The sequence below is a fragment of the Giraffa tippelskirchi genome, chromosome 7, assembly GCF_054371585.1.
Source record: "Giraffa tippelskirchi isolate mGirTip1 chromosome 7, T2T-mGirTip1v1.2.pri, whole genome shotgun sequence".
Classification (NCBI taxonomy): Eukaryota; Metazoa; Chordata; class Mammalia; order Artiodactyla; family Giraffidae; genus Giraffa; species Giraffa tippelskirchi.
The window spans coordinates 147054964-147068391 of record NC_137281.1 but is presented as its reverse complement, the minus strand read 5'-3'; the positions used below and the strand labels follow the sequence as shown (position 1 = coordinate 147068391).

Genomic DNA, 13428 nt, shown 5'->3' with positions numbered 1-13428 from the left:
TCCTGCACTGGCAGGTGGATTCTTTACTGCTGAGCCACCTGGGAAGCCTCTTTCCTTCTTTAAGGGCTGCCAAATCACTGGTTTGCTAATCTGTCAGATTTTGGCCTGAAACTGACATCTCAATTACCAGTTTATATATTCAGCATCTAATTTATTTCTATCTCTTCCCTTCTGTTCCCAGAGTATGAGCTCTCATTGCACATGAAATAATATGCTGAATCATAATCACAGGACTAGAACTGTAAATCACAAATTAGTAATCATAAGAACTGCTCCTCTTTGGACATAGTAATTCAATTATTAAATAGAGAAAATAAGATCAATTCAATAGCTTGACCCTTGTGAGTTTCATTTTCTTTGAGGAATAAAGGATTTGGATAGGATAGGATGTGCCCTGAAAAGCAGATAAGGGTTACTCATATCAATATAATGTCAATTGACACCCTTAAAATATATCTATCACCTATTGCTTACTATGGGCTTCCCTGATAGCTCAATTGGTAAAGAATCCGCCTGCAATGCAGGAGACCCCGATTCAATTTCTGGGTCGGGAGGATCGACTGGAGAAGAGAAAGGCTACCCACTCCAGTATTCTTGGGCTTCCCTTGTGGCTCAACTGGTAAAGAATCCGCCTGCAATGCAGCATACCTGGGTTCGATCCCTGGGTTGGGAAGATCCCTTGGAGAAGGGAAAGGCTACCAGCTCCAGTATTCTGGCCTAGAGAATTTTATTGACTGTGTAGTCCATGGGGTTGCAAAGAGTTGCACTGTTTACTAAACATGCTGAAAGTGGAAGCAGGACAACATATTAAAATAAGGTGGCTCAAAATCAATCAGAAGAAAAGAAAAAACAAGCAAGACTCAGAGAGATTAAGAACATGAGCAGGATCCAAGTAAGATACATACTTTGAAATACAGAATTACAAGCAGTTGAGCAGGGAGGTTTCTGACCATTTATTCAATAAGCAGATATACAGAAAAGGAAAAGGAAACGGTAGTGATGTCTGAAAAATGTCTAGGGGGGTTATTCTGGCTAACTTTAACTCTGGTTTTATTAATACTGTGTGACCATGACATATATTTGGGAAGAAGTATCCAGTCGAAAAGCTAAGAGCTGATATGCCTGCCCTTTTAAAGTACAGTGAGATCCCAGCCAGCTGGACTTGACAATGGATTTAGAATGTGAACCAGACTTCTGCTGTCTCCACACTCGTACCACTCCATGATTGATGGAATGATCCCCAGGAGGAGGAAATTAGGACAACGTTGGATTTCTCAGTACATCTGGCAGAAAATCTGGGGGCAAGTTTTATGGAACATAAGACTGGATATAAAACCAACCCTTTTAAAAGGTTAAGTTCACAGCACTGTTCTAGAAGACAACTTAGAATTCTGGGAGTCAGCCGGTTATGTAGATGGTGACTCCTTAGTCCTGTATCTGTTACCGGTCTGGATCTGCAAAGACAGATGGATCCTTAGCCTGATTAACAAGAAATGTCTTTGATCCAGCTCTTTACTTTGGCATAACCAGCATACCACATGAAGCCTGAAAAATGGAGCTGTGAACTAAAAAAGAAGTGAGCAAAGGGTGACCTTTAAGAAAGCCAAAAGAGAACTCCCTGACACCAGTTCATTCAACAAGGAAGACTGAACCCAGCTCAGAAGGATTTTTATCAAATAAAGGAAAAAGTCTGATGCCTTTGTGACAATAAGACAGGTACACATGAGTACAGCTGGCCCTTGTAAACTTGGACTACCATCACCTAGCTTTCACAGCCTGCAGAGACAAGCCAGGAAAAGTTTTCAAAGTGAAAGCTAATGTGCAGATTGTCTAGGGCAATTGACACACCAATTTCCAAGAACTTCTACATTGAATTGTAGCTGGGTTCAAACTTAGTGCACACAAACAGCTTACAAAGTGTCACACATTTAGAATTCCTGCCCCATCACATCAGTTAGGGCTCCTTTCGTTTCTCCTCTTTTCCCTGGGAAGCAAAACAGCAGGCGGCTTGGAACAGTCATGTCCACAGTTTTTCTGGCTTCAGTAACCTGTCTCTGCCCCCTTTCTCAACTGGCCAAGGGAAACGGGAAACAGTTCCAGAATTCCACCTTCCTTCCTTCCTTTCCTCTTCTTTTTCATCATCCTGTTTTTTTTTAAACCTTCTCTACCTGTTCTTTTCCTTTCTTTATAAATAATGATGTTTTTACAAAATAGGGAGAATGCTGAGGAAATCACAAGAAAGGAGATTTTCTTTTTAAGTCATAGGGCCAAAGAGGGGAAAATAAAATGTGTGTAACAGTCAAGACTTCTTACTGCAGTGTGTGTGTGTGTGTGTGTGTGTGTGTGTGTGTGTGTGTGTGTACACTGCATCTAAGAGCCCATTCTCAAGCTACCTACCAAACTATGGAAACAACCCTTCATTGCAAGAGGAATTGGTCTCTGATTCATCAAGTCCATGGCAAGGCTACAATAGCACCTGCTTCTATTGTGTCACGACAAGTCTACTGAAATTTGCTGTCCTCAAGATTTACTAGGGGGGTTTCGTTCAAGGTTACAGCTGCTATGAAATGCAGGCATCTACCTCCGATAAGATCAAATCATTGAAACTCGCTATCCTGGTCCTCAGCTGCTTACACTGAATACTAATTTCTTACCAGCCCCAGGGGAGGCAGCATAGCATACGACAGTGGTTCTCAAAGTGTGGTCCCTGGACCAACAGCACAGCATCACCTGGGAACTTGTTAAAAGCGAAAACAGCTCAACTTCACCCCAGGCCGACTGGAATCAGAAACTCTCAGGCTTGGCCCAGCAACCTCTGTTTTAACAAGCCATTCAAGGGGTTCCGGTCCAGTGGTTAAGAGCATAGCCTCTGCTACCACTTGTTGGGGTCTGAATCCTGACTGCCAGTCACCAAGGTGTCATTTAGGGCAAGTCACTTCATTGTTCTGTGCTTAGTCTCTTCATCTGTAAGACGGAAATGATAACTACTTTTCTCACGGAGGATCCGTGAGCACTAAACCAGTTACTGTGTGTGAAGCTCTGAAAACAGTTGCTGGCACAGGATAAAAGTTAGCTATTAAATGAGTTAAAGTACATAGAGCATTTAGGGCCTGGCAATTCATAAGCACTACAAGTTACCATTAGCTACTCTTATTTCTTGTATATCATCTTATTGTGGAGATTCAATGGGACGTAACCTGGACTTCTCACAAATCAACAGGCAGGCCATATTTCTACATGGTAAATTGCGTCCTCTTGTTATAGAGAAGCTAATCACTTGTAGTATGAAAATGATAAAACCAGAGTGAATCAAAACTCTTCAGAACTCAAATTCCAGACATTACACTTGCTGATGAAGAAATGTATGATTCATTTCTGTGTCTGTCTATGGCCAGATTCCCCACACACTGACTCCATAAATGGTCTGGAGGCTAAAAGGGACATGTTTCTTTATCTCTACTTCTTCTTTACATTCTTTTTATGATACTATGGTTTCTTCCCTCTGCGTTTGATCTTAGCCAAAAGTCGAAGAAGCAATGGTTCTTTTCTAAAATATCGTAGCTGTTAAACATGTGTTGGTTAAACCATAGCTAAAATGGCAAATCATATTTATAAGATGTGTTGAGCAGCACCTGTGTGATCAGGCCATTGTGAGAAACCAAGAAGACCAAAAAAATCTACAACTTCCATCCCCGAGAGTCATGACATTTCCCTTGTATGAATTACCCACCATTCAGTTCAGTTCAGTTCAGTCGCTCAGTCGTGTCCGACTCTTTGCGAACCCATGAATTGCAGCACGCCAGGCCTCTCTGTTCATCACCAACTCTCGGAGTCTACTCAAGCCCATGTCCATCGAGTTGGTGATGCCATCCAACCATCTAATCCTCTGTCGTCCCCTTCTCCTCCTGCCCCCAATCCTACCCAGCATCAGGGTCTTTTCCAATGAGTCAACTCTTCGCAGGAGGTGGCCAAAGTAGTGGAGTTTCAGCTTCAACATCAGTCCTTCCAATGAACACCCAGGATTGATCTCTTTTAGGATGGATTGATTGGATCTCCTTGCAGTCCAAGGGACTCTCAAGAGTCTTCTCCAACACCACAGTTCAAAAGCATCAATTCTTCAGCGCTCAGCTTTCTTCACCATCCAACTCTCACATCCATACATGACCACTGGGAAAACCATAGCCTTGACTAGACAGACTTTTGTTGGCAAAGTAATGTCTCTGCTTTTAAATATGCTATCTAGGTTGGCCATAACCTTCCTTCCAAGGAGTAAGCGTCTTTTAATTTCATGGCTGCAATCACCAACGGCAGTGATTTTGGAGCCCAAAAAAATCAAGTCTGACACTGTTTCCACTGTTTCCCCATCTATTTCCCATGAAGTGATAGGACCAGATGCCATGATCTTAGTTTTCTGAACGTTGAGCTTTAAGCCAACTTTTTCACTCTCCTCTTTCACTTTCATCAAGAGGCTCTTTAGTTCTTCTTCACTTTCTGCCATAAGGGTGGTATCATCCGCATATCTGAGGTTATTGATATTTCTCCCAGCAATCTTGATTCCAGCTTGTGTTTCTTCCAGCCCAGCATTTCTCATGATGTACTCTGCATAGAAGTTAAATAAGCAGGGTGACAGTATACAGCCTTGACGGACTCCTTTTCCTATTTGGAACCAGTCTGTTGTTCCATGTCCAGTTGCAACTGTTGCTTCCTGACCTGCATACAGGTTTCTCAAGAGACAGGTCAGATGGTCTGGTATTCCCATCTCTTTCAGAATTTTCCACAGTTTATTGTGATCCACACAGTCAAAGGCTTTGGCATAGTCAATCAAGCAGAAATAGATGTTTTTCTGGAACTCTCTTGCTTTTTCGATGTTCCAGCAGATGTTGGCAATTTGATCTCTGGTTCCTCTGCCTTTTCTAAAACCAGCTTGAACATCTGGAAGTTCACGGCTCACGTACTGCTGAAGCCTGGCTTGGAGAATTTTGAGCGTTACTTTACTAGCATGTGAGATGAGTGCAATTGTGTGGTAGTTTGAGCATTCTTTGGCATTGCCTTTCTTTGGGATTGGAACAAAAACTGACCTTTTCCAGTCCTGTGGCCACTGCTGAGTTTTCCAAATTTGCTGGTAAATCGAGTACAGCACTTTCACAGCATCACCTTTGAGGATTCGAAATAGCTCAAGTGCAATTCCGTCACCTCCACTAGCTTTGTTCATAGTGATGCTTTCTAAGGCCCACTTGACTTCACATTCCAGGATGTCTGGCTCTAGGTGAGTGATCACACCATCGTGATTATCTGGGTTGTGAAGATCTTTTTTGTACAGTTCTTCTGTGTATTCTTGCCACCTCTTCTTAATACCTTCTGCTTCTGTTAGGTCCATATCATTTCTGTCCTTTATCGAGCCTATCTTTGCAAGAAATGTTCCTTTGGTATCTCTAATTTTCTTGAAGAGATCTCTAGTCTTTCCCAATCTGTTGTTTTCCTCTATTTGTTTGCACTGTTTGCTGAGGAAGGCTTTCTTATCTCTCCTTGCTATTCTTTGGAACTCTGCATTCAGATGGGAATATCTTTCCTTTTCTCCTTTGCTTTTCGCTTCTCTTCTCTTCCCAGCTATCTGTAAGGCCTCCTCAGACAGCCATTTTGCTTTTTTGCATTTCTTCTCCATGGGGATTGTCTTGATCCCTGTCTCCTGTACAATGTCACGAACCTCTGTCCATAGTGCATCAGGCACTCTGTCTATCAGATTTAGTCCCTTAAATCTATTTGTCACTTCTACCGTATACTCATAAGGGATTTGATCTAGGTCATACCTGAATGGACTACCCACCTGAATGAATACCCACCATTAAAACCAGCCATTTTAATCTGTCTTAGCCACTGGTTCTAATCTGTGACAGAAATTAAGTTATATCCAGAAGAATAAGCATACAAAGCAAACAAAAATTTAGTCCAAATTGTAAATGCAACCCATATACTTAGAGTTAGCTTCTTTAGTCTATTGATGCTTTCTGCCCACATACAAAGCATGACATTAGTGTCTGGTAAAAGTAAAAAATAGTACAGATTCACAGACAATGGTAAAGATATCTGTAATGCTGAACTGTAACATTCTAGCTACTACATTTGTCTTCACATTTGTCCACAGGAATACTGTTTCTTACATTTCATCAGTGCTAGTTTATTTTCAGAAATATTTCCACCTCTCCTTTGCACCTTATCATCACTAATAAATGGGTCTAGACTAGCCTGAAATGCCACTGTGAAAAGACTGGTATTGATTTTCCTCTTCCCACAAGTAGGGAAGGTCAAGCAATGAAAAGAGCATAAACTTTCACATCAGAAAGAGCTGAATTCAGGCTTCCCACGTGGCTCAGTGGTAAAGAATCCGTCTGACAACGCAGGAGACAGGGACTCGATCCCTGACCTGGGAGGATCCCACATGCCAAGGGGCAACTAAGCCTGTGCGCCACAACTATCGAGCTTGTGCGCTGGAGCCTGGGAGTCGAAACTACTGAGCCCATGTGTTGAAACTACCGAAGTCTGCACCCCAGAACCTGTGCTCAAGAGAAGCCACTGAAATGAGAAGCCCGTGCACTATAACTAGAGAGTAGCCCCCACTCACCACGACTAGAGAAAAGCCTGCGAAGCAACGAAAACTCAGTACAGCCAAAAATAAATAAATAAAAAGAAAACTGCTTTTAAAAAAGAGAGAAAAAGAGCTGAACTCACATGTTAACATTTCTAAGGCTATTTGATTATCTGAACTTGAGGCTAACAATACCCATGTTACAGCCATGTTTTTAGGAGTAAACAGGGTAAATCATACAAAGCATAGGATCTCGCATGAGCTGGGCACTCAGTGAATATTAGTCCCTTTCTCCTTCCCTTCCTTTTGTTCCTCTCTTTAACAAATGGTAGAACAGAATCTCAACGTTTCAAAATGAGGGAGAAATATTTCTGAATTAATAGCACATTGTAGGGTGCTTTAAGCAATATGAAAATCAATTTAAGGACTTCCCTGGTGGCCAGTGGTAAAGAGTCCGCCTGCCAATGCAAGGCACACGGGTTTGATCCCTGGACTAGGAGGATCCTACATGCTTTGGGGCAGTTGAGCTCCGTGTGCCACAACTACTAAAGTTGGAAGGCTCTAGAGCAGGAGTCCCCAACCCCCAGGCCTTGGACCAGTAGCAGTCAACGGCCTGCTAGGAACTAGGCCACACAGCAGGAGGTAAGTGGCGCCCCATCACTCCTCATTCCTTGCATTACCGCCTCAGCAAGACCCATCTCCTGACATCCGCGGAAAAGCTGTCTTCCATGAAACCCGTCCCTAATGCCAGAAAGGCTGGGGATCGCTGCTCTAAAGCCACGACTACCGAGTCCACGCATCTAAAGCCTGTGCTCTGCAACAAGAGAAGCCACAGCAATGAGAAGCCAGCACACTGCGGCCAAGAATAGGCCCCGCTTGCTGCAACTAGAGAAAGCCTGCACGTAGCGATGAAGACCCAGCACAGCCAAAAATAAAATTAATAAAAATTTTAAAAAATCAATTGAAAAATTAATACATGCTGACCATAAAAATGTGTAAGTACTGACAAGAGTAAAGGAGGAGAAAAAAGTCCCCCACAGTCCCATTTCACGTGGTGAGCACTCTGGCAAGTTTCATACCAGTCTTCTTCCAGTGCACTGATTATACTATCCCATTTTTATCATTTAATGTTAATGCCAACACGCTGGATATATTTTATTTATGCACTTTTAAAACGTGATTTTTTTTTTTTTAATTAGGAAAAAAACTCCCGCCTCTCCCTATACTCTGTATGCCACTGTGCTGGGGATAGGACACCGGCTTTGGAAGACAAGAGGAGGGAGCCACTTCCCATGGGGGAAATCAAGGAAGATGTCAAACTAGAATTGGTCTCAAAAGATGACCAGCACTTTGACAACTAGAAGACGCTGCAGGTAGAAGAAAAGAGGATGTGAAAGAGCAGCAAACAAGAGGAAACCCAATGTGGCTCAACGGTGGGGATAGGGGAGAGTGAAGAGACCCTGCAGCTAAATCTGGTAAGACAGAATTCTCGTTTATTCAGAAACATAAACGCTAGTTGGTCAAAACTGCCATCTAAGCCAAAGCACAGCACAGTAGCTTTAACTGGAATCATTTGTGTTCATGATGAAGCTATTTATAATGAAATAAAAGCAATATAATGAAAAGGATACAAGTTTAGGTTTGGGGAAGGCAAGGGGCATGAGTGAGTATGGCCAAACACAGAGACAGCCGGCCAAGTCTCGCTACTATTACCAACATTAGCTTATGCGAAGTCACTTTTGTTGTGTCTGACTCTTTGTGACCCCATGGATTATAGCCTGCCAGGCTCCTCTGTCCATGAGATTCTCTAGGCAAGGATACTAGAGTGGGTTGCCATGCCTTCCTCCAGGGCATCTTCCCGACCCAGGGACTGAACCTGCATCTCTTACATCTCCTGTATTGGCAGTCAGGTTCCTTACCACTAGCACCACCTGGGAAGCCCAACATCAGCTTGAGGGCTTTCCAAATGTATAATATCAAGCCAAGCCATTTACATGCCTTATCTGAGTTGGTCTTCAGAGCAATCCACTGAGAAACGTATTATTACTATTCCATTTTAGAGATCAGAAAACTGAAGTTTAGGTTAAATGACTGAGGTTTAACTTCTCTCACAATAAGTTAAAGAGCCACTTTTGAACTTAAATCTGTATGACTACAAAGGTGCAATGAAGAACAGAAAACTGGAACCTAAAATAGTATTCGCTAAAGATTTTATAACAGATTATTATTGTTATAGACCTTTGTTTTCTTTTTGCTGTTGTTTAGTCACTAAGTTGGAGAAGGCAATGGCACCTCACTCCAGTACTCTTGCCTAGAAAATCCCATGGACGGAGGAGCCTGGTAGGCTGCAGTCCATGGGGTCGCTAAGAGTCAGACACGACTGAGTGACTTCACTTTCACTTTTCCCTTTCATGCACTAGAGAAGGAAATGGCAACCCACTCCAGTATTCTTGCCTGGAGAATCCCAGGGACAGCGGAGCCTGGTGGACTGCCGTCTATGGGGTCGCACAGAGTCGGACATGACTGAAGCGACTTAGCAGCAGCAGCAGCAGCAGCAGCAGCAGCAGTCACTAAGTCGTGTCTGACTCTTTTGTAACCCCATGGACTATAGCCCGCCAGGCTTTTCTGTCCATGGGATTTCCCAGGCAAGAATACTGGAAAAGTGAAAGTGAAAGTTGCTCACTCATGACTAACTCTTTATGACCCCATGGACTGTAGCCTGCCAGGCTCCTCTGTCCATGGAATTCTCTAGGCAAGAATACTGGAGTGGGTAGCTGTTCCCATCACCAGGGGATCTTCCCAATCCAGGGATCAAACCCATGTCTCACAGGTGGATTCTTTACCATCTGAGTCACCAGGAAAGCCCATAGACCTTTGTTTTAGGAATACTAAAATCATCCAAGACCCACACTAAAATGCTCAACTGATCTGACAAAATAAGAAAAGTCAATACGATGGAGGAAGGATAATCTGTTTAAAGCCATCTGTTAACAAATGGTGCTGGAGCAGTTTTACATTCACAGGCAAAAAATAAAAGAACCTCAACCTAAGCCTCAGACTTAAAAATTAATTCAAAATGGATCATTCAAAACATTTACTTAAATTTAAGATGTAAAACTACAAAATCATCCCAAGGATGATTCTGAAAAACATTTGGAAAAAAGATGTTTCAGTTTTAGCTGTAGGTAACGTGAGGATACCAACGAAGACCAGACAATAGTAGGTGCCAGGCAGGGTGCTAAATGTTCTCTGTGCCTTACACCTTACTGAAATCTTTAACATGCCAGGAGGCAGAGACTGATTATGCTTCGTGCTGTAGCCACGACAACTGCTGCTGGAGAGGTCGGGAGCTGCCCAGTTACCAGCAGAGCCCACACCTTTTCACTCACCCTCCCTAGACCAATGGCAAGGCCAAGGGGCAAGTGCCTATCCTTGCCAATCTGCAGGTCGCATGGTCAGGGAGTGCCCTTCGGCTGCAGACAGTCTTTATATCTCAATTCCACAGTGGCAGGCACAGACTTTCAAGAGAAACAGAGGTCAGGGCCTCTGACGAGCGCCCGGACTTCCACATGGGCTACTGGGTGGACTCTGGACTCCACGGAGGCCTTTCATGTCGTAGAATCATTACCGATGGAGACTGCCTGTCTGTCCATGGGGGTCCTCATCAGCTCTGGATGGCAATGGGAGAAAACATCATCACCCAAAACTGGCAAGCTACTGGTCAAGCAAGCTGCTGCTTGTCTCACAGGAAAGCCTAACCAGCAGAAAGAGTGCTGGAGCCCACTGTGAGGCGCTTCAGCCAGCGGGTGCTCCCTCACGGTCCTACTACTTGCCTCCACCTTCCTTCTTTTTGCCTGATGGCAAGAGGAACACGGGCATCACCCATGTGCCAGGACTTCAAAGCAGACACAGCCTCTGAACAGCTGAGAGGGGGGCTGTCCAGGTATGGAAGGGTTAAGGCGTGTCCTGTGCTGTTGGCCCTCGGTTATTATCACTTTGAAAAGCTGTGGGTTTACAGGAAGAGTGTGAGAATGCTGCAGCTTTCCCGGCCAACATTTGGTTCCCATTACCGTGAATAATCTCTCTCTCTCCGCTCTCTCTCCCCAACCCCCACCCTGCCTCTACTTTTTCCACATTTTATATTAAAAGTACATCAAACTCTTTTCTTCCTTTTTCATATTTTCCTTAAGCTTCCCTTCACTCAGTGTGCCGGCTTCTGTGACTTTTCTGGTTATCCAGGACTGAGGGAGGGGAAAGGGTAAGCCTCCTTGGATGAAATCAGTCGAAAACAAAAGCAGGAGGGAAAAGCACTTCAGCAGTGCAGGGCTCGGGAAAGAAGCTAATGCACAGAATCGGGTTCTTCCCGGTCTTCACGGATACTGACAAAGAGCCCACTGACAGCGCTCGTTCAGTCTCCTGCTTCTCAGTCCCAGCTCAGCTACATTCTTGCCCGAAAACAAAGCATCTCTAAGAAAATATATCTGAAGATAGGTCTTTGCCTAATTTCATCAGCAGAAAGGAGCAGAGAATTTAGAGAAAAGGAAGAAGTGATAGTCCAAGGAACAGATGCTGGCAAGTGTGGGGAGAAAGAGAACACCGCGGGTTGGAGTGGGTAGTGGTACGGCCGTTTGAGAGCCCTTCCTGAGGCCAATTTTATAGGATCTACACACATTCAAAGTGTACGTATCATTTGATCCAACAAATTCCACTTCTTGCAATGTATTCTATAGAAACACTTGCAGGTGTGTACGAAGATATATGTATGAGGCATTCACTGAAGATGCCTAAATTGGAAGCAACTTAAGAGTTCTTTAACAAGAGAATGGCAAAATAAATTATGGTACAGTCATCTTTTGGAAGACTACATAGTTGTTAAGAATATTCAGATTAGCTCATACAGGGACTTCCCTGGCGGTCCAGAGGTTAAGACTCTGTGCCTCCATTGCAGGGGCCACCAGTCTGATCCCTGGGCAGGGAACTAAGATCCTGCATGCTGCCCAGGAGGGCCAAAAAACAGATAAGCTTATAGAAACAAACTGGACAAACATGGCGCCATTTGGAAGGAAAAAAAGTCACAGAACAATATATAGAAAAATATACAAATCAACCTTTTAACTGTGGCTACCTCTGAGAAGATGACTTAATCGCCTCATAATATATATATATTTCTGTTAGATTATTTTATGATGTGGCTACATGTATGTATTATTTGTACAGTTAATTTTTATAAAGTATGAACATAAATATTTCAGTCAATAGAAGATAGGAACATATGTAATATATACATGTAGGTGTGTATGTGAGTATATGTGTGTGTGTATCCTCCCCACCCCCACAAAGCCCTATGTAGACAGTCTTAACCTGGAAGAAATCCAAAACTCAGAAAATTTCTTAACTTCCCAATATATACCAAGACAGACAAAATGACAGAGAAATGGATGAACAGGAAAGAAGACACGATGATTCGAAAAGGCCCCAAAGTTTCCAAGGGCAGAGTTGTGATAATGCAAACAGCAAACACTGGTCAAATTATATGATGTGTTCACCGCAAGGATGGAGGAAGGGAACTCTGTGTGTGTGTGTGTGGTTGGGGTGGGGGCAGGAGGAAGTAGAACAAGAATGCTGAACTTTCATCTTCTGATAGGAATTTAATAACTTATATATAAAATAAAAAGCCCTCAGATGGCAGATAAGCATGATTTAGAAATATGGAAGTAAATAACAGAAGAAATAGCTAAAAAAAAAAAGTTGAAAGCAGTTATCTCTGGAGTGTGGAAATTAAGGTTGGGTAGCAACGGGAGAAGAAGGGGCAGGGGATTCCCATTTTCATTATAAACTTTATAGAATTGCTAAACTTTTAAAAAACTATATACTTGAATTATTGTAGGAACCAGTTCCAAGATGGCCCCCAATGCTCCCCACATCCTGGTATTCATATCCTGGGTAATCCTCTCCCACACTGAATGGAGCTGGCCTGTGTAAACAGTAGGATATTGCAAAAATGATAGTGTATTTGAAAAATCTAAACATAAGAGCTGAAACTATAAAACTCTTCAATGAAAACAAAGGGCAAAAGCTTCAGGACACTGGATTTGACAACGATTTCTTGGATATATGCCAAAGGCACAGACAAAAGAAGAAAAAATTAAAAAAAACAAAAAAACAACGTACTTCATCACAATTAAAAACTTTTGTGCATCAAAGGATACTATCAACAGAGTAAAAATGCAATCCACAGAATGGAAGAATATTCTAAATTTTCAAATCATATATCTGATAATCCAAATATATCCAAAATATATACAGAACTCCTAAAACTCAACAACAAAAGAGCCAAACTCTATTTAAAAATGGGCAAAGGAACTGAATAGACATTTTTTCTAAAAAAAGCTACACAAATGACCAAGAAGTATATGCATAGATGCTCAGCGTCACTAATCATTAGGGAAACACAAATCAAAACCCACAATGATATACCACCTCACACTCATCAGGATGGCCACTATTAAAAAAAAAAATGTTGGCAAAGATGTGGAGAAATTGAAACGCTTGTGCACTGTGGGTGGAAATTTGAAATGGTGCAGTTGAGCTGGAAAACAGTCTGGAAGTCTCTCAAAAACTTAAAACTAGGGACTTCCCTGGTGGTCCAGTGGTTAAGAATCCCCCTTGCAATGCAGGGGATGAGAGTTCAATCCCTGGTCGGGGAACTAAGATCCCATATGTTGTGGAGCAACTAAGCTGGTGCATTGGCCAACTACTGAGCCCACACACCACAACGAGATAGGCTGTGCAATGCAACAAAGATCCCAAGTGCCACAACTGAGACCTGATGCAGCCAAATAAAT

The 13428-nt window shown here is 42.8% G+C and overlaps 1 protein-coding gene across 50 annotated transcripts in view; it reads right to left on the bottom strand.

Moving 5' to 3' along the window:
• The window catches only part of TTLL5 (tubulin tyrosine ligase like 5), a 317966-nt gene that overhangs the window by 116892 nt on the left and 187646 nt on the right, over positions 1–13428 (bottom strand). The gene's annotated exons all lie outside the window — the stretch shown is intronic.